The sequence below is a fragment of the Lynx canadensis genome, chromosome X (genome assembly GCF_007474595.2).
Source record: "Lynx canadensis isolate LIC74 chromosome X, mLynCan4.pri.v2, whole genome shotgun sequence".
In the NCBI taxonomy this organism is placed as follows: domain Eukaryota; kingdom Metazoa; phylum Chordata; class Mammalia; order Carnivora; family Felidae; genus Lynx; species Lynx canadensis.
The window spans coordinates 103,000,829-103,020,853 of NC_044321.2; the positions used below are offsets into that span (position 1 = coordinate 103,000,829).

At 34.6% G+C, this 20,025-nt stretch overlaps 2 pseudogenes; one reads left to right on the plus strand and one right to left on the minus strand.

The window, feature by feature from the left end:
• Positions 1 to 831: 831 nt before the first annotated feature.
• On the plus strand, positions 832 to 2,042 carry LOC115506887 (annotated as a pseudogene).
• Positions 2,043 to 10,768: 8,726 nt separating this feature from the next.
• On the minus strand, positions 10,769 to 12,160 carry LOC115506888 (annotated as a pseudogene).
• Positions 12,161 to 20,025: the final 7,865 nt, after the last annotated feature.

The following is a 20,025-nucleotide window of genomic DNA, read 5'->3' on the forward strand; positions in this document are numbered from 1 at the left end:
ATACCCTTAATAAATAATTCCTAGAGGAAAGTTTTCAGGATAATGGACAACTATATCAGATGGAATTTCAGATCTCCAGGAAGGAATAAAAACACCAGAAACAGTTAATATGTGGTTAAATATAAAAGACTACTTTTTTTCTCTTAATTTCTGTAAAAAACAACTGAGTTTTCAAAGGTTTTTTATATTTTATGTTTTATAATATTCATGGAACTAGATATGAAAACAACAGAACAATCAGTGGAGGTAAATGGACATATGTTCCTATAAGAACCTTCTACTTTATGTGAAAGGGTAAAATACTAATTCTGATAGGGATACACATTTTGATCCTTAAAGAAATCAATACAAATGCTAAAAAGTAGAGGCAATATGCCATTTTAAAAATGGAGTACTAAAAAACTTTTTTTTCAATATATGAAATTTATTGTCAAATTGGTTTCCATACAACACCCAGTGCTCATCCCAAAAGGTGCCCTCCTCAATACCCATCACTCACCCTCCCCTCCCTCCCACCCCCCATCAACCCTCAGATTGTTAAAATAACTTAAAATTGAGGCAGAAATGAGTAAGAATGGTAGACAAACATGAGGCAAGTACCAAGGATATATTTAATATATTTATAAATAATATATTTTAATATATAAACATATTTATAAACAAATACAAATTAAATTATATAATTAGATATAATTATATATATAATAAATATACATATTATATAATTTAAAAGATGGTGCTGCTAAGTTCTTATGTATCAATAATTACTTTAAACATAAATGACTTAAACTCTCCAATAAAAGGTCATTGAGTGGCTGAAATTTAATAAACATGTACAAGTCTGGCCTCACAGCCCACAATGCTTCCCAGGCTGTCTTCCCCTCCATCATGGCATGTTCCCTGGCACCAGGTCATGGTGGTGGGCATGGGCTAGAGGACTACTACATGAGTGATGAGGTTCAGAGCAAAAAGGGCATCCTGACTCTGAAGTACCCCATCCACCACAGCATCATCACCAACTAAAATAACATGGAGAAGATCTGTCACTACACCTTATACAACATGTTTTGTGTGGCCCCCAAGGAGCACTCCATGCTCACTGACCAAGTTCCCCTGAGCCCCAGTGCCAACCATGGGAAGATTACTCAGATCATGTTTGAGACCAACATCCCAGCCATGTGACTATCCAGGCCATCCTGTCCCTGTCCTACTCTGGCCTTACCACTGGCATCATGATGGACTCTGGTGACAGGGCACCCCATACTGTGCCCATCTGTGAGGGATATGCCCTTCCCCATACCATCCTGCATCTGAACCTAGCTGGATTGGACATGGCAGACTACTTTATAAAGATTCTTATAGAATATGGCTACAGTTTCACCACCACTACCAAACAGGAAATCATGTGTTACAATGAAGGAGAAGCTGTGCTACATCCTCCTGTATTTTGAACAGTAGATGGCCACTGTGGCCTCCAGCTCCTCCCTGAGAAAGAGGTATGCACTGCCAGACAGGCAGGTCATCACAATTGGCTATGTGCAGTACCACTGCACCAAGGTATTCTTCCAGCCTTTCTTCCTGGGCATGGAATCCTGTGGTATACATGAAAATACTTTTCCTTCCTGGACATGGAATCCTGTGGTATATGTGAAACTACCTTTAGCCCCATCATGAAGTGTGATGTTGGCATCCACAAGGACCTGTACACCAACAAGGTACTATCTGGTAGAACCACTTAGCACCCCAGAATCACTGATAGGACACAAAAGGAGATCATTGTCCTGGCACCCAGCACAATATTAAGATCTTCACATCTCCTGAACACAAGTACACTGTGGATCAGCAGCTCCATTCTGGCCTCACTGTCTACCTTCCAGCAGATGTGGATCAGCAAGCAGGAGAAAGATGAGTTGGGCCCCTACATTATCCACTGAAAATGCTTTAGGCAGCCTGTTACTTTAGTCATGATACACCATTTCTTGACAAACCCTAACTTGTGCAGAAAACGAGATGAGATTGGCATGGCTTTATTTATTTTTTAAAATTTGTTTTGTTTTTTGTTTGGATTTTTTTTTTGGTGTTTGACTCAAGATTTAAAAACTGGAATAGAGGGGCGCCTGGGTGGCGCAGTCGGTTAAGCGTCCGACTTCAGCCAGGTCACGATCTCGTGGTCCGGGAGTTCGAGCCCCGCGTCAGGCTCTGGGCTGATGGCTCAGAGCCTGGAGCCTGTTTCCGATTCTGTGTCTCCCTCTCTCTCTGCCCCTCCCCCGTTCATGCTCTGTCTCTCTCTGTCCCAAAAATAAATAAACGTTGAAAAAAATTAAAAAAAAAAAAAACTGGAATAGTGAAGGTGACAGCAGTTGGTTAGGACAAGCATTTCCAAAGTTCTACTGTGTGGCCAATGACTTTCTACATTGTTCTTTTTTAAAGTTATTCCAAATATCATGAGATGCATTGTTACAGAAAGCCCCTAATCTTCCCAAAGGCCTCCCCATTTCTCCCTGAGAAGAGCCAGTTCTCATGGAGTCCACACAAGGAAGGGTGATAGCATTACTTTTGTGTAAATTAAGTAGTCTGCATTTTTAAAATAGTTGTCTTAATACTTGCTCTTTTTGTTTTACTTTGAATGGTCTGCCCTCATAGCCTCCATTTTTGTCCCTCCAAGCTGAGATGTATGAAGACTTTCAGTCTCCCTTGGAGTATGGTTGAGGCACAAAGGCAGCCAGGTCTTACCTGTACACTGACTTGAAACCAGTTCAATAAAGTGTACACCTTAAAGAAAAAAGAAAAAAAAAACAATTCCCAACTATATGCTGTCTATAAGAGATTCACTTGAGCTTTAAGGACATACATAGTCTCAAAGTAAAGGGATAGAAAAAGATAACCCACGTAGATGAAAAGTAAACTAAAAGACAACAAAGGTAGCTATACTTATATGACAAGATATATCTCAAGTCAAAAACTGTAACAACAGAAAAAGGTCATTATACTATGAAAAAGGAATAAATACATCAAGAGGATAAGATAATTATAAATATATATGCACTCAATATCTGAGCTGATAAATATACTAAACAAATACCAACATAACTGAAGGGAGAAATAGAAAAATATAATAATTGTAGGAGGCATCAATATACCAATTTCAACAATGTATACATCATCCACATAAAACCAATAAGGAAACTTTGGACTTCAACCATACTTTAGACCATGTAAAACCTAACAAACATATCATTCCTTCCTATAGCAGTAGAATACACATACTTGTTAAGCATTCATGGAACATTCTCTAGCACAGATCATATGCTGGGTCACAAAACAAGTCTTAGCAAAAGATTTAAATCATGCCAACTGTCTTTTCTATCCACAATGATATGAAATTAACAATCAATAACAGAAATAGAACTTGAAAATAAACAAATACATGGAAACTAAAGAACACATTTATGAACAACCAATGGTTCAAAGAAGTAACCAAAGGGAAACTTAAAACAAAGTTTGAAATAAACAAAAATGGAAACATTTCAAAACTTACGGGATACACCATAAATAGTTCTAAGAGTGAAGTTCATAGTGATAAATGCATATGTTAAGAAAAAATAAATATCTCCAATAAACAACCTAACTTTATACCTCCAGAAACTAGAAGAACAAAATAACCCAAAGTTAGCACAAGAAAGAAAATAAAGTATAAAGCAGAAATAAATGAAATAGAGAATATTAAAACAGTAGAAAATATCAAAGACACTGAGTTGGTTTATTAAAAAAATAGACAAAATTCACCAACATCTAGATACACTTACCAAGAAAAAAAAGAGAACTCAAATAATAAAATATAAGTGAAAGAGGGCATGTTACAACTGATACAACAGAAATACAGAATATCATGAGAGCCTGCTATGAAAAATTATATGCCAACAAATTAGACAACATAAATTCCTAGAAACATACAACCTACAAGGACTGAAACATGAAGAAATAGAAATTCTGAACAGACTAATAATGAGTAAGGAGATTGGTTCAGTAATCAAAATCCTTCCAACAAAGAAAAGCCCAAGACTTCACAGGTGAATTCTACCAAACTCTTAAAGAAGAATTAATGTTAATTCCTCTGAAAATATTCTAAAAATTTGAAGAGGAGAGAAAACTCCAAAATTCGTTTTACAAGGCCAGCATTACCTTGATACTAAAACCAGATAAGGGCACTCACTATTAGAAAGAAAACTGTGTGCCAATATCCCTGATCAATAGTGAGGCAAAAATTTTCAACAAAATACTACAAACAAATTCAAGAGCACATTAAATGGATCATACACCATGATCAAGTGGAATTTATCTCTGGGAAGAAAGAAAGGTTCAACGCATGTAAGTCAATACATGTGATATACCACATTAACAGAATGAAGAATAAAAAACATGATCATCCCAATAGATGTAGAAAAAGAATTTTAAAAAAGTGAACATCCTTTCATGATAAAAATTCTAATGAAATAGTAAAAGAAGTAATATACATTAATATAATAAAGGCCTTTTGGACAAGCCCACAGCTAACAACATACTTATTAGTAAGAATCTGAAATATTACCCCAAAGATCAGGAACAAGATAATGGTGCCCACTCTCACCACTTCCATTCAAACATAGTACTGGATGTCTTACACAAAAAATTAGGAAAAAAATAATAAAAGGGTTCAAATGAGAAAAGAATTAGTTAAATTGTTTCTTTGGTTTACATGATCTTTAATATACAAAATCCTTAAAAATTAAAAAGAAATGATAGAACTAATAAATAAACTTAGTAAAGCTGCAGGACACAAACTCAATATAGAAAAAATCAGCTTCATTTCTATATGCTAGCAATGAACTATCCAAAAATAAAATTAAGAAAACAATTCTATGTATAATAGCATTAAAAATAATAAGATACTTAGGGATAAATTTAACCATAAAGGTTAATAATCTGTACACTAAAACTGTAAGAAATGAAAAAAGAAACAAATAAATTGAAATATTTGTTTCCATGTTTGTGGATTGGGAGTATTAATATTGTTAAATTCTCTATGCTATTCAACATAATCTACAAATTCAATATAATTCTTATGGCATTTTTCACAGTAGCAGGAAAAAGCAATCCTAAAATTCATATACTACCACAAAAGACCCTGAATAACTGAAGCAATCTTGAGAAAGAACAAAGCTGGAGACATCAAACTTCCTCATTCCAAACTATATTACAAAGCTATTATAATCAAAACAGTATGTTATTGACATAAAAAAACAGACATATAAACCAATGGAACAGAACTGAGAGCTGAGGAACAATTCCACACATATGCAAACAATTTTCATCAAGGTTGCCAAAATACACAATACTGAAAGGATAGTCTCTTTAATATTTTTGGCAAAAAGATATCCACATGCAAAAGAATGAAACTGAATCCTTACAAAAATTAACTCAAAATGGATTGAAGACGTAAATGTAATAATCATAGAGGAGACATAGAGAAAAAGCTAACTGACATAGGTCTTGACAATGAATTTTTGGATATGACACCAAAAGCACAAGCAACAAAAGAGAAAAATCAACCATGGAACTACATAAAACTAAAAGGCTTCTCTACAGTAAAGGAAACAAATAAATGAAAAGGCCATCTTTTGAATGAGAGAAAATATTTGCAAAATGTATATCTGATAAGAGGATAATATCCAAAATATATTAGGAACACCTACAACTCAATAGCAAGATAACAAATACCACAATTTAAAAAAGGGCAAAGTGTTTGAATAGACATTTCTACAAAGAAAACCTACAAATGGCCACCATGTATACGAAAATGTGTTCAACATCAGTAACCATCAGGGAATCAAAACCACAATGAGGAGCGCATGGGTGGCTCAGTCAGTTAAGCTTCTGACATTGGTTCAGGTCATTATCTCATGGTTTGTGAGTTCAATCCCCACCTCGGGGTCTGTGCTGACAGTTCAGAGCCTGAATCCTGCTTCAGATTCTGTGTCTCCCTCTCTCTGCCCCTCCCTCACTTGTACTTTGTCTCTCTCTCTTTCTCAAAAATAAATAAACATTTAAAAAAATTAAAAAAACACACACAATGAAATACTGCCTTACATTTTTTAGAATGTCAATTATCAAAAACACGAAAGATAAGTTTTGGCAAATGTACAGAGAAAATGGAACACTTGTACAGTTTCTGGGGATGTACATTAGTACAGCCATTATGGGAAGTAGTATGGATGTTCCTCAAAAAGTTAAAAACAGAAATACTATATGATCTAAGCAAACCACTTCTGGGTATATATCCATAGAAAATTAAATCAGGATCTCAAAGAGATATGTGCATTCCCATGTTCACTACAACATGAATAATGTTAATAATGCTTTATAAATAATGATAGCCAAGACATAGAAACAACTGAAATGTCTGTTGTTGACACATAAATGGATAAATTATATATATATATATATATATACACACACACACACATACACTATACAATATATACACATATATATGTGTATATACACATATACAATTATATGTGTATACAATATATACACATATACAATTATATTTATATAAATAATTATATATAATTATATATTCCATATTTAATATATAATAATTATATAATATATTGAATATTATTTAGTCATAAAAGGAGAAAATCCTGCCATTTGTGACAACATGGATGAACCTGAAGAACACTATGCTAAGTGAAATAAGCCAAACACAGAAAGACAATACTGTATTGTGGAATACTAATATGTGGAATCAGTGAAATCAAACACCTAGAACCAGAGAGTCAAATGGTGGTTGTCAGGTTCTGGGGAGTAGGGGAAATGGAGAGATGTTAGTCAAATGACACAAAATTTCATTTATAAGCTGAATAAGTTCTAATAATATAATATACATCATGCTGCTTATAGTTAATAATATTGTATCACATACTTGAAATTTGATGAGAGAGAAGATATGAAGTGTTTTTATCATACACACACAAAAGGTAACTATGTGAGATGATGAATGTATTAATTAATTTAATGGTGGTAATCATCTTATAGTGTGTATGTATATTAAACCATGACTTTGTTTACCTTAAAAAGGTACACTGTACAACTTATAGTTAATTTTGATATGTCAATTATACTTCATTAAAGCAGAAATAAAAATATTTAAATTGGACTCCTCTCTTAAATAATGTATATAAATTTTCAAATAGCTTAATGAATCAAATTTGAAGAAGACAACTTTAACATTTTTAGAAATATAAGATTTATTTAAGAAGATGAATGGAAAGAATTCTGAAAAGACAAAAGCATGGATTCCACTGTCCCTAGAAATATGCAGATTAGATTCCAAATTCATTCTCTGAAGCCATCACATCCTCAGTTATAAAACTTCAGTAGACTAAAAAGAAATAATTTTGATACTAACTCACTTGGATCAGATTTAATGTTCCTAAGTAAAATATTAGATCACCAAATATAGCCACCATTTAGTAATATTTGTCCACATTAATTGAGTAAAGGAAAAAATATGATTGCCTTAGTAGATGCTAGAATTGTATTTTGTAAATTTCACTATTTCCTAATTATTTAAACAGAAAAAATATTTCTAAATTTCTCAAATTTTATGATAGCAACTTTCATAAATTACCTGTAAATATTATACATGAGAATTTTTTAAATTTTTCTTAACAAAGCAAAAGGAAGTATATGAGCACCACATGTCACATTCACATTCCAATACTATTTACTATTTTACTAAGTAATGGAAAATAAATAAATGGTATATACTTGAAAGACAGCCAAAACTATGACTTTTTGCAATTGTGATCATCTACTTAAATCTAATAGAATGAATACAAAATATTTTAGAATTGATAAAATAGTACAGAAAAGTGTGATATATGAGATTACCATAAAAATATATAGATTACCTATCTACTAGCAAATGTCAGTTCGAAAATATTATAGACACATATCCTTCTCATAAGAATACAAAACCATAAAAAATGTGAGACTAAATCTAAGGTTAAATTTGAACGACCCAAATGAAAAACAATTCATGAAGATTTCCCAAGTAAATAGAAAGTCATGCAATATTCCCGCACTGGAAGATTTAATATGATAAAGCTAAAAACTCTACAAATAAATGTATGAATTAAATATAATCTTAATGAAGTCTATAGTACTTTTTGTGGAAAATGACTCAGTGATTCACATTTCATATAAAAAATAGAAAATGGTAGGAATGGTGATGATTGTGAAGAGAAAACTGAACCAGGTTTGTAATATATGTCATGATATACTATAAATATATAAATTAAAAGCAGTTGTGCTTCCAACTTCAAGGTAGAAATAATGTTAGAAATGTTAGAAATTTAGCTGTTTTTAACTCCACTTTCCTCTTTTGAAAGGCACCCCCAACATAGTAATAGATAACACTCTATTCAATTTAAAACAGTGGCACAAACTGACACAATATACTTAAAAACATCTGTGCAATAAGGAGCAAAATGAGAGATAATAGTTACATCCTGATATAATTTCACATTTATAGTATGATACAGCTTTCTCCAAAAGTAAAATTCAGTTTTATGGTAGACATATGCAAAGATAATGTGAATAAATAAATAAACTTATGGACATAGGCAATACCAAAAAAAGAACGGGGACTGTTTCTGTAGATCAGATCTTTATGGAAGAAAGGCAAAGGATGTAGAGTGAAGTCATACCAATAGAACAGTGTGTGTGTGTGTGTGTGTGTGTGTGTGTGTGTGTGTGTTAGTTTCCAAGCTGACAAAGAGCAAAGGCCATTTGAAGAGGATAATTAGCATTCTGCAGGTCACAATATAGAAAAATACTGACTTAACAGGTTTTAACATGAGTTCTCACATAATTTCTGAACGTCAAATTTTGATGAGAGAATTTTCCCTAAGGGAGATGACATAAATTTGGTAAATAGGTCAATAAACACAAATTTAAGCTAAGGATTGTCCTAGAGTCCTAGAATCACAACTCTCTCATGATAGGAGAAAGAAGACAATGAAAGAAGTGTTACTGTACTAATTTCCTCATCTCTAGTAATAGTCAATAGATAAAACATAGAGTTAAAACATGTTAAAATTAGCCCAGAGCCTAAACAAGAAATTAAGAAAACAAGTCACTATACAGTTGCATCAAAAAGAAAATAATACTTAGGAATAAATTTGATTAAGGCATCACAAGACTAGTACACAGAAAACTGCAAAACATTGCTGTAAAACAGAACAAAACAAAGAATACCTTAAACATGAAAATATATCCTGTCTGAATGAATTGGAGAACTTGATATTATTTAGACAACAGTATTACTGAAAGTTATATACAAATTCAACAAAACGCCTATTAAAATCTTAATGATGTTTTTACAGAAATTGAAAAACCCATTATAAAATTCCTAAGGAATTTAAAGAGACCTCAAATAACCAAGACAATATTGAAAAAGTAGAACAAAGTTGGAAGACTTACATTTTCCGATTTCAAAATTTACTACCAAGTTATAGCAATCAAAACACTGTGGTAGTGGCATAAGGATAGGCTTATAGATACATGTAATAAAAAATATAGGTTCCAGAAATAAGTCCATACATATACATTCAATTAATTTTCTACTAGGGTGCCAAAAGCATACAATTGGAAAGGAAGAGTCTCCTTAGTAAATGGTCTTGGGAAACCTAGATATCCCCATGCAAAATAATGAAGTTAGATCACTCATAACATATACAAAAATTAACTCAAAATGGATTAAAAACAAACTTAAAAACTGAAACTATAAACCTCTTAGAAGAAAACATAGGGCAAACATTCATGATCTTCAATTTGGCAATGGTTTCCTAAAATATGACACCAAATGTTTATGCAGCAAAAGGAAACATTAATAAATTGTACTTTGTTAAAATTAAAATTTCTTGTTCACCAAAGGCCATTATTCAGAGAGTGAAAACTCCCTAAAAAAATGAGAAAACTCACACATATGACAATGTTTTAATAGCCAGAGTATATAAATAACACTGACAACTCAACAGCAAAAATATAAACAACCTAATCAAAAAATGGGCCAAGGATCTGTGCTGACAGCTCAGAGCCCAGAGACTGCTTCAAATCTGTGTCTCCCTCTCTTTATGCCCCTCCCCCATTCTCTCTCTCTTTCTCCCTCTCTCTCAAAAATAAACATTAAAAAAATGGGCCAAGGACTTGAATAGATATTTCTCCAAAGACAATATTCAAATGGAAAATAAACATATAAAAAGATGCTGAATATCACTAATCATTAGGGAAGTGCAAATCAAAACATGAGATACTGTTCATATACTTTAGAATGGCTATTATTCAAAAACAGGAAATAAGTGTTGGCAAGTATGTGAAGATAAGGAACCATCATCCTTTGTGTTTGGGAATGTAAAAGGAACAGTGCAGCTGCTCACAAAACATTTTGATAGTTACTCAAAAATATAGACATGAAATTAACATATGACCCAGAAATCCCACTGTTAAAATATATACCCAAAAGAGTTGAACGTGAAGATACAGATATTTGTACACCAATGGTTACAGCAATGTGCAACAAGAATGAACTGAAGCCCAAAAAGGCAAAATAATTTTACTGAACATCTTGCTTGAAGCACAGTATCACCTTCCATAGGTATTCTATGTTCTGACATTTGGAGTTGTCCCAAACATTTGAGGTTTTTAAAGATCATCTTTTCTAAATAATAAATCTCCCAAACTCCTTGAGACTTGTAGGGATACTCCCCATCTGTTTAAAATTGTTCAGAGAAGTCACAGTGGATGCACCAATCCACACGGATAAACACCTATTAGAAGAAGCAGTGATATTGATGGGAGTCCCTTTGGAAGCTAGCTGTTCCAGTTATTTCATAAGACTTTCCTCAAGACCAGAGAAGCAAGGAATGCCCCTAGACAGCACAATTTCCACAAAAAGGTTCTTCTGAATTTTAATGCCACACTTTATAATGCTGGCAGAGATTATTTTTGAGATTCCCAGGTTGTTGATGCCCAGCTGGTCAGGTGCACAAAGAATCTCAAGCACCTGGTACAGCTGGTCGTCAATGTAGATGGCATTCTCTTTTTAAAATTGTTTTAACGTTTTTTATTTATTTTTCAGACAGACAGAGACAGAACATGAACGGGGGAGGGGCAGAGAGAGAGGGAGACACAGAATCGGAAACCAGGCTCCAGGCTCTGAGCCATCAGCCCAGAGCCCGACGCGGGGCTCGGACTCACGGACCGCGAGATCGTGACCTGAGCTGAAGTCGGACGGTTAACCGACTGAGCCACCCAGGAGCCCCAGGTAGATGGCATTCTCAATTGACTGTTTGTATTCTCTCAGTTGGCATTCTCAATTAGCTGTTTGTATATTCTCTCACAATCTCATCTGGCCTCTTACATAGTTCTTTCTCTGGCTCCAAGGCCACATAACACAGCTTCTCTTTGATGTCACCCAGTAAAACCTTGTCAAATATGGAAGGGAAAGTGCTCACACCAGTGAGTAGGAGCCAGGTAGTATGTTCTGTGTTGTCTTTCCTTGCCATTTAGAGCTTGGTAAGAACATTAGGCAGGGAGTAACCTTCAAAGGTAGGGACAGTGCAAGTAACCTCATCCCCACTGTCTACCACTAGTCCCATGACAGAGGTAGAGCTGTATAGAGTTCTACCACCATATAATTGGACAGGTAGAAGGCAGGCACATTGAAGTTCTCAAATATCACTTCTGCCATCTTCTCTCAAATTTCTCTTGGGTTCAAGAATGGCTCAGTCATGGGCATAGGCCATTGACAGGGCTTTACTTCCAGCTTCCACTCAAAAAGATACTTCCAGAGTTTCTCCATGTCATCATATCCTGTTACCAGTCCATATTCATGGGGGTAGTACAAATGCAAGCCTTCATACTTTATTGGACTTCTTCCTTACAAAATACTTTTTCTAATTGGCTCCTGCAAAAGCATATTGAATTTAGGATGCCCCATGACAAAACTGATGACATGATGGGATCCAGTCTCTCCAGACAGGCCTTCTTTGCAGACTCTTGGTCTATTGTCAAAAATTATAGCTGGAATATCTAATACATATGTGTTAAATATGTTTACAGTGTGTTTTTCCAAAAGTCAACAAAATAAGGAAACTTGTCCACTTTGTAAGATAACAAGTACCTAAGGATGCATTACAACCAAAGGATTACAAAGTTCTCAGGTTGGCACTCAGGCAGAGCTACTAGATTGTTCCAACCCCCCCCCCAAAAAAAAAACCACACTGCCCTTAACCCATGAATTTTGTCTCTTTTCAGATAGCCCAGGGCCCACTGAGACAATTTCAGGGATGATTTCCCCCTATGTAACAATCTAGCCATGGTAACAATTGTTCTCAGAGATCATCAGAGAGACTTTAAAGAGTGGTTTCTGAGCCATATGCACTTCCTGCTTGGTAAGCCATAAAGCAGAGGAAGGCAAGCCATACCTACAAACAGCTTTGATAAACCTGTGAATTTGAAGCAGAGATCAAGCTTTAATACCAAGTGAAATTACCAAGCTATGTCTTTGTCCCAGAGAACTGATTCCTTCTGGTTTCTTCTGCTCTATTCAGCTGATGTTTATGGGATTACTTAAATACCCTTCCCTTTGTAAGGGGAGAAACTAAGTACCAGACACTGGTCTGGGTCTGAGTGGGGATGCCTCCAATTCAGTTCCAGCAGCATTCAGAATATTTGTCTTTTCTCCATTCTTACAATTATTTTTAAACAACTTTATTGAGACAAATTTCATGTACTGTACAATTTATCCATTTAAAGTATGTAATACAATGCTTTTTGTATATTCACTGATATGTACAAACATCATAGATATCAATTTAGTATATTTTCATCAGTTCAAACAGAATCCCATACCCTTTAGCCACCACATCTTTCAGACCATTCACCCCACGGCTTAAACAACCACTAATATATTTTTTGTCTGTATGGATTTACCACCTTTGCATATTTCCTATCAATGGAAGGATAAAATATGTGAACTTTTGTGACTGATTTAATTTTCTTTATATATTGTTTTCAAGGTTCATACATTGCTTGGAGATAGCACATTTTGTTATCCATTCATCAGTTGACAGACATTTGGGTTTTTCCAACATTTGACTATTAAGAAATATGCTGCCGGAAACAATCTTGAATATGTTTTTGGAAAGACATGTTTTCATTTCCTTTGGTTATATATCTACAAATGGAAAAGCTGAGAAATATACTAATATTATGTTTAATCATTTCAGGAAATTTCACTCTGTTTTCCAAAGTGTCTGAGGTATTTTTCATTCAAACCAGCATTGTAGGAGAGTTTCTACTTTTACAAATGTTCACCAACACTAGTTAGTATCTGACTTTTTTATTCTAGGCATTATATTAAGCATGATATGACATCTCATGGTGGTTTTGATTTCTATTTCCTTGTTAGCTAGTGATGTCAAGCATCTTTTTATATGCTTATTGCTCATTAATATATTGTTTTGGAGAAATATCTATCCAGTTGCTTAGTCCATTTTAAAATAAGGTTGTCTTTTTATTACTGAATCATAACATTTCAACCATTCTGTAGGTTGTCTTTTCACTTTCTTAGTAGTGTCTTTTGAAGGTCACCTGGGTGGCTCAGTAGGTTAAGCATCCGACTCTTGGTTTCAGCTCAGGTGTTGATCTCATGATTTCATGAGTTTGAGCCCCACATCTGGCTCTGTGCTGACAGCATGGAGCCCTCATGGGATTCTCTTTCTCTCCTCTCTCCGACCCTCCCCTGCTCACACCATCTCTCTCTCAAAATAAATAAATAAACTTAACAAAAATTGTGCCTTTTGAATCACAAGCATTTGCATTTTGATGAACTACAATTTATTTTATTTATTGTTGCTAAGGCTATTTGTGTCATATCTAAGAATCTATTGCCAAATCTGAGTTCATGAAGATTTACCCCTGTTTTCTTTTATAATCTTTACAGTTTTAAATCATACATTTAGGTTTTAATCCATAATTATTTAATTTTGTAGATGGTGTGAGGTAAAGGTGCAACTTCATTCTTTTACACGTGGCTATCCTGAATACAGTAATGTATAAATAAATTATATGCCGTGAACAAGTGCAATTTATTCCAGCAATGCATGATTGGTTCAAATTATGAAATCAATATATCATATTAATAAAAGACAAAAACTACATAGTATTCCAAATAGAGAAAAAGCATTTGCCAAAATCCAATGTCCTTCATAATAGAATTACTCAAAACAAGTAATAACATTTAACTTCCTCAATTCATAAAGGACATCAATGAAAATATCTATAACTAGCATTATACTTAATAGTGATAGACTGAATGCTTTCTCCCTATATCAGGAACAAAATGATATGTCTATTCTCACAATTCTTATTCAATATTATACTGGACAATCTTGCTAGGGCTATTAGTCAAGAAAATAAACTAAAAGGCATTCACATTGAAAAAGAAGATGTAAAATTATATGCATTTACAGACAACATTGTCCTACATATAGAAAATCCTAAGGTATCTATAAACAACAAAAAAAAATATCAGCAAGGTTGTGGAATTTTAGAAAATCAATATAATGAATATATAAATTTAAAAAATTAATATAATAATTTTTATTTTATACAATGCCAATTAATAGTCTGAAAATGCATTTGCAAGCATAAATAGAAGGATTTCAACTGGGAAAGAGTATAATCAGAGACACCATGCCAGATAGGTGTTGTGACTATTTGTAATATAGTAGTAAATGCTATATTGTACTTTCCAGTTCCCATCCTTAAGAACCAATGTATTTATCCCCCAGCTGCCAAGAGTATTGCCTGCTGATGATTTACAGCAAAGGATCTCCCCAGATAGTCTTCTCAGTTAATGGGAGCTTAATTGACTAAGATTGGGCTGCCTCCCCAGGGCAACCTGCATCCAATTATGATAAGGAAAGATAGGATTCAGTAGGTAAAAAAGGAGAGGCTAAGGCTTAAAAGTCCCTGGGTGGGGAAAAACACATATTTTAAAACATTTCTTCTGGGAACCTCTGACTTTGAGCAAACTCCACAGGCAAAAAGTTCCTCTTAAAAATATAACAGACACCACCTAATCCCCCTCAGGTTTCCCTCAGGAATTTGACAAACAAAAGACTTGACTAAAAACAAGTAGCCCATAAAATGTGTGGCCCACAAAAAACCATATGGCCAGTCATAGATCACCCCTCATACAATGGAAACCAGCCAATCAAAAAGGAATGACTAGGCATTTAGAGTTACCTAGCCAATAAGGGTAGAACCTGAGAAGAAACAAGGGGGAAGGAAAGGGGCCAACCAAAACCCTATCAAACAAAGTCCCTTGCCTATAGTCACAGGCATTCACTTTCAAATGCCCCTTCTCTATAAAGAGAGATTTCATACTATTCTTCCCTTCTGATCTTATACTCTAATAAACTTTTGCCTGTTGCTAATTTTATTCTGTGGCCACCACTTTATTCTTTGAAGCAATGACACAAAGAACCCTGGGTATTGAGGTAAAAAAAAAAAATCCTGCAACACAATTACTGGTAAATGAGGGAGATACTGTCCTACCCCCTTGATTCAGTTTGCATGAACTGTGAAGTCCCATCCCAGGTCAATTGCTCCCCATGGGAGTAGCTGAAGTTTGTTATGCAAATAAACCACAGTTCAACTTAAGGCTGCTCAATTTTGCTTCCCTCACTTCCTTCTACATATTGCTCCAAAATAACACTCACCGATATACTTTCTGAATGCAAATTTTAGCATTAATGTCTGTGTCCCAAAAACCATAACATAAAAGGGTTGGTCTCTGAAGTAATTTGAGGAAGCAGAATTTAAAATGGAATGTTGAGGGTTGCTTAGTTGGCTCAGTCAGTTAAGTGTCCGACTTTGGCTCATGTCATGATCTCATGGCTTGTGAGTTCGATCCCCACGTCCTGTGTCTCCCTCTCTGCCCCTCACCCGCTCATGCTCTCTCTCTCTCTCTCTGTCAACAATAAATAAACATTAAAAAAAATAAAATAAAATAAAATAAAATAAAATAAAATAAAATAAAATAAAATAAAATAAAATAAAATAGAATGGTGAATCTTCAGGATTCTTCAGGAGATCCAGCCTAGGACTAGCAGCTCAGTGCAAATTTCACTAACTTTGTGGACACCCCGCCTAGCTGCCCAACACACATATACCCTGCATCCCAGGCTGCCACTGCTGCCTGCAGACAGACATTATACTTGTCAAATAGCTGCTGCATGCCCCAGACCACCACCAACTCCATGTGCTGCACCCATGGCTGTCACTGCCATTAATGCATACCATGCCCCTGGATATCACTGTGCTGTGCCTTTGGTGGCCACCATGTGTGGAGGAACAGGCCTAAGATAGCAACTGAGCACAACTTTTGCTAAATCTATGCTCAGGCTATGCTGAACCACCACACACATAGACACCAGGTGCCCCTGGCCTCTGCCACTACTTCCATGCCTCATAACCCAGCTGCTGCCACTATTGTTTACTTCCAGGATCTGGTGTAGGACTAAAAGTTCAGAGAAAATTTTGCTAACACCAAAACATCCTCCCAAACCCTCCTGTGCCCATGTCCTCTCAGAGCAAATGACACCACAGAAAATAAACACAGCCTATAACAGGCAGAGAGTCAGTGCTGACGGCATAACTGAGGAGACTCCTCTGAAGTGGCAGGTTCTGGTCTATAGAAACAGACACAGACAGGTAGGCAAAATGAGGAGACACAGGAATATATCCTAAATGAAAGAACATGACAAAATCACAGCAGGAAATCTAAGTGAAACAGAAATAAGTAATAGGTCTGATAGAGAATTTAAAGTAATGATTGTAAAGATATTTACTGGACTTCAGAAAAGGGGAGAGAATATCAGTGAGACCATTGAAAAAGAGATAAAAAATAATGTATCAGAGATGAAGAATTCAATAAATGAAATTAAAAATACAACAGATGGAATAAATAGTAGGCTACAGGAAGCAGAGGAACATATCAGTGACCTGGAGGATATAGTAATAGTAAGCAATCAAGCTAAACAGGTGAGACAAATACTGACTAATGAGAATAGACTTAGAGAACTCAGTGACTCCAACAAGAATAACCACATTCGTATTATAGGTTTCCCAGAAGAAGACAACAAAGGGGGGTCAGAAAATGCATTTAGAAAAATAATAGCTGAAAATTTCCCAAATCCAGGGAGGGAAACATAGATCCAGACCCAGGAGGCACAGAGATCCCCAAACAAATTCACCCCAGGACATCTACACCAAGACACATAATAATTAAAATGACAAGAAATAGTAATGGAGGAAGAATCTTAAAGGTTGCAAGAGAAAAGAAGAATGTTACATAAAAAGGAACCCCAGTGATGCTATCAGATGATTTTTGAACAGAATTTTTGCAGGCCACAGGGACGGGCATGATACATTCAAAGTACCGAAAGGAAAAGTATCTTCATCCAAGAACACTTATTCCAGTAACATTATCATTCAGAATAAGAAGGAAAGATAAATAGTTATGGAGGGAAAAAAAAGTTACAAGTATTAATGATTACAAAACCAGCTTTACAAGAAATTTTAAGGGGGGCTCTGTGAGTGGAAAACAAAAATAGTAAGTAAGAGTAAGAAAACTAGGAAGCACAAAAGCAAAAAAAATAAGTATACCTATAAAAATCAGTCAAGAAAAGCACAAAATAAAATTATTTAAAATATAATAACAAATATCTGAAATGTGGAGAGTAGAGGAGCAAAGAATGAGTTCAAAACTAAGCGACCATCAGCTTAATATAAGCCATTATATGCAAAAGATATATAAACCAAATTATAACCACAAATAAACAGCAATAGATATGCAAACAGTAGAGTAAGGACTTAATTAAAGACTACCAGTAAACCATAATAGAAAGAAAAAAAAAAGATGAGAGAAAAACTACAAAAACAAGTAACAAATGACAAAAAATACATATCTATAAATAATTACTTTGAACATAAATGGACTAAATGCTACAATCAAAAGGCATAGGTAACAGAGTGAAAAATAATAGTAAAAAATAATAAGACTTATCTATATGCTGACTGTGAGACTCCACCAAAGACTACTGGAATTGATAAGAGAATTCAGTAACATTGCAGGATACAAAATCAATGTTTAGAAGTCTGTTGCCTTTATATACACTAATAATGAAGTAGTGGGAAGGGAAATTAAGTAAATATTCCCATTTATAATACCACCAATAATAATAAAATAAAGGAACAAGCTTAACCAAAGACCTAAAAATCCCATACTCTGAAAACTATAAAACATTGATTAAACAAATTAAAAATAACACAAAGAAATGGAAACATTCTGTGCTTATGGGTTGGACAAACAAGTATTGGTAAGATGTCTGTACTATCCAAAGCAATCTATAGTTTTAATGCAATCCCTCTCAAAATACCATCAGTATTATTCACAGAAGTAGAACAAACAATCCTAATATTTGTATGGAACCACAAAAGACTTCAAATTGCCAAAACAATCTTGAAAAAGAAAAAGAGAACTTGGGGGTATTCCCAATTTCAAACTTCAAGTTATATTACAAAGTTGTAGTAATCAAAACAGGATGGCACGGGCAAAAAATAGACACATAGATCAATGGAACAGAAATCCCAGAAATAAATGTACAATTATATGGTTAATTAATGTTCAACAAACCAGAAAAGAATATGCAATGGGAAACAAAACAGTGTTGGAAAAGTGCTGGAAAAAGCTATAGAAGTACAAGCAAAAAAAAAAAAAAATGAAATGGGACCACTTTCTTACACCATACACAAAAATAAACTCAAAATGGATTAAAGACCTAAATGTGAAACCTGAAACCACAAAAATTCTACAAGACAGCACAGACAGTAATCTGACATCAGCCCTAGCAACATTTTTCTAGATATGTTTCCTGAGGCAATGGAGATAAAAGCAAAAATAAACTATTGGGACTACATCAAATAAGACAGCCTCACCACATCAAAGAAAACAATCAAAACTAAAAGGTAATCTACTGAATAGAGGAAGATATTTGCAAATGACATAGCTGAAAAAGGATTAGTATCCAAAATACATAAAAACATATACAACTTAATACCAACAAAAATCCACTTAAAAATGGGGCAAAGACCTGAACAGACATTTCTCCAAAGAAGACATACATCTAGATGGCCAACCGACACATGAAAAGACACTCAACATCAATCATCATCAGGGAAATACAGTTGAAAACTACAATGAGATATCACCTCACACTTGTCAGAACGGCTAAAATTAACAACACAGGAAAGAACAGATTTTGGCAAAGATGTGGAGAAAGGGGAACATTTTTGCACTGTTGGTAGGAATGCAATCTGGTAAAGCCACTCTGGAAAACAATATGAAGTTTCCACAAAAAATTAAAAATAGAACTGCCCTATGACCCAGCAATTGTGTGTGTGTGTGTGTGTTATGTGTGTGTGTATAATTCATTCATTAAAAAGAATGAAATCTTGCCATTTGTAATGATGTGGATGGGGTTAAAGAGTATTAGGCTGAGTGAAATAAGTCAGTCATAGAAAGGCAAATACCATATGATTGCACTCATATGTGGAATTTAAGAAACAAAATAGATGGACATATGGGAAGGGGAAAAAAAAGAGAGGAAAGCAAACCATAAGAGAATCTTAATGATAGATAACAAACTAAGGGTTGATGGAGGGAAGTGGGTGGGGGATGGGCTAAATGGATGATGGGTATTAAGGAGGGCACTTGTTGTGTTAAGCACTGGGTGCCATATGTAAGTGACAAATCACTAACTTCTACACCTGAAACCAATTTTACCATATATGTTAACTAACTAGAATGTAAATAAAAACTTGGAGAAAAAAAAACCAGAATCT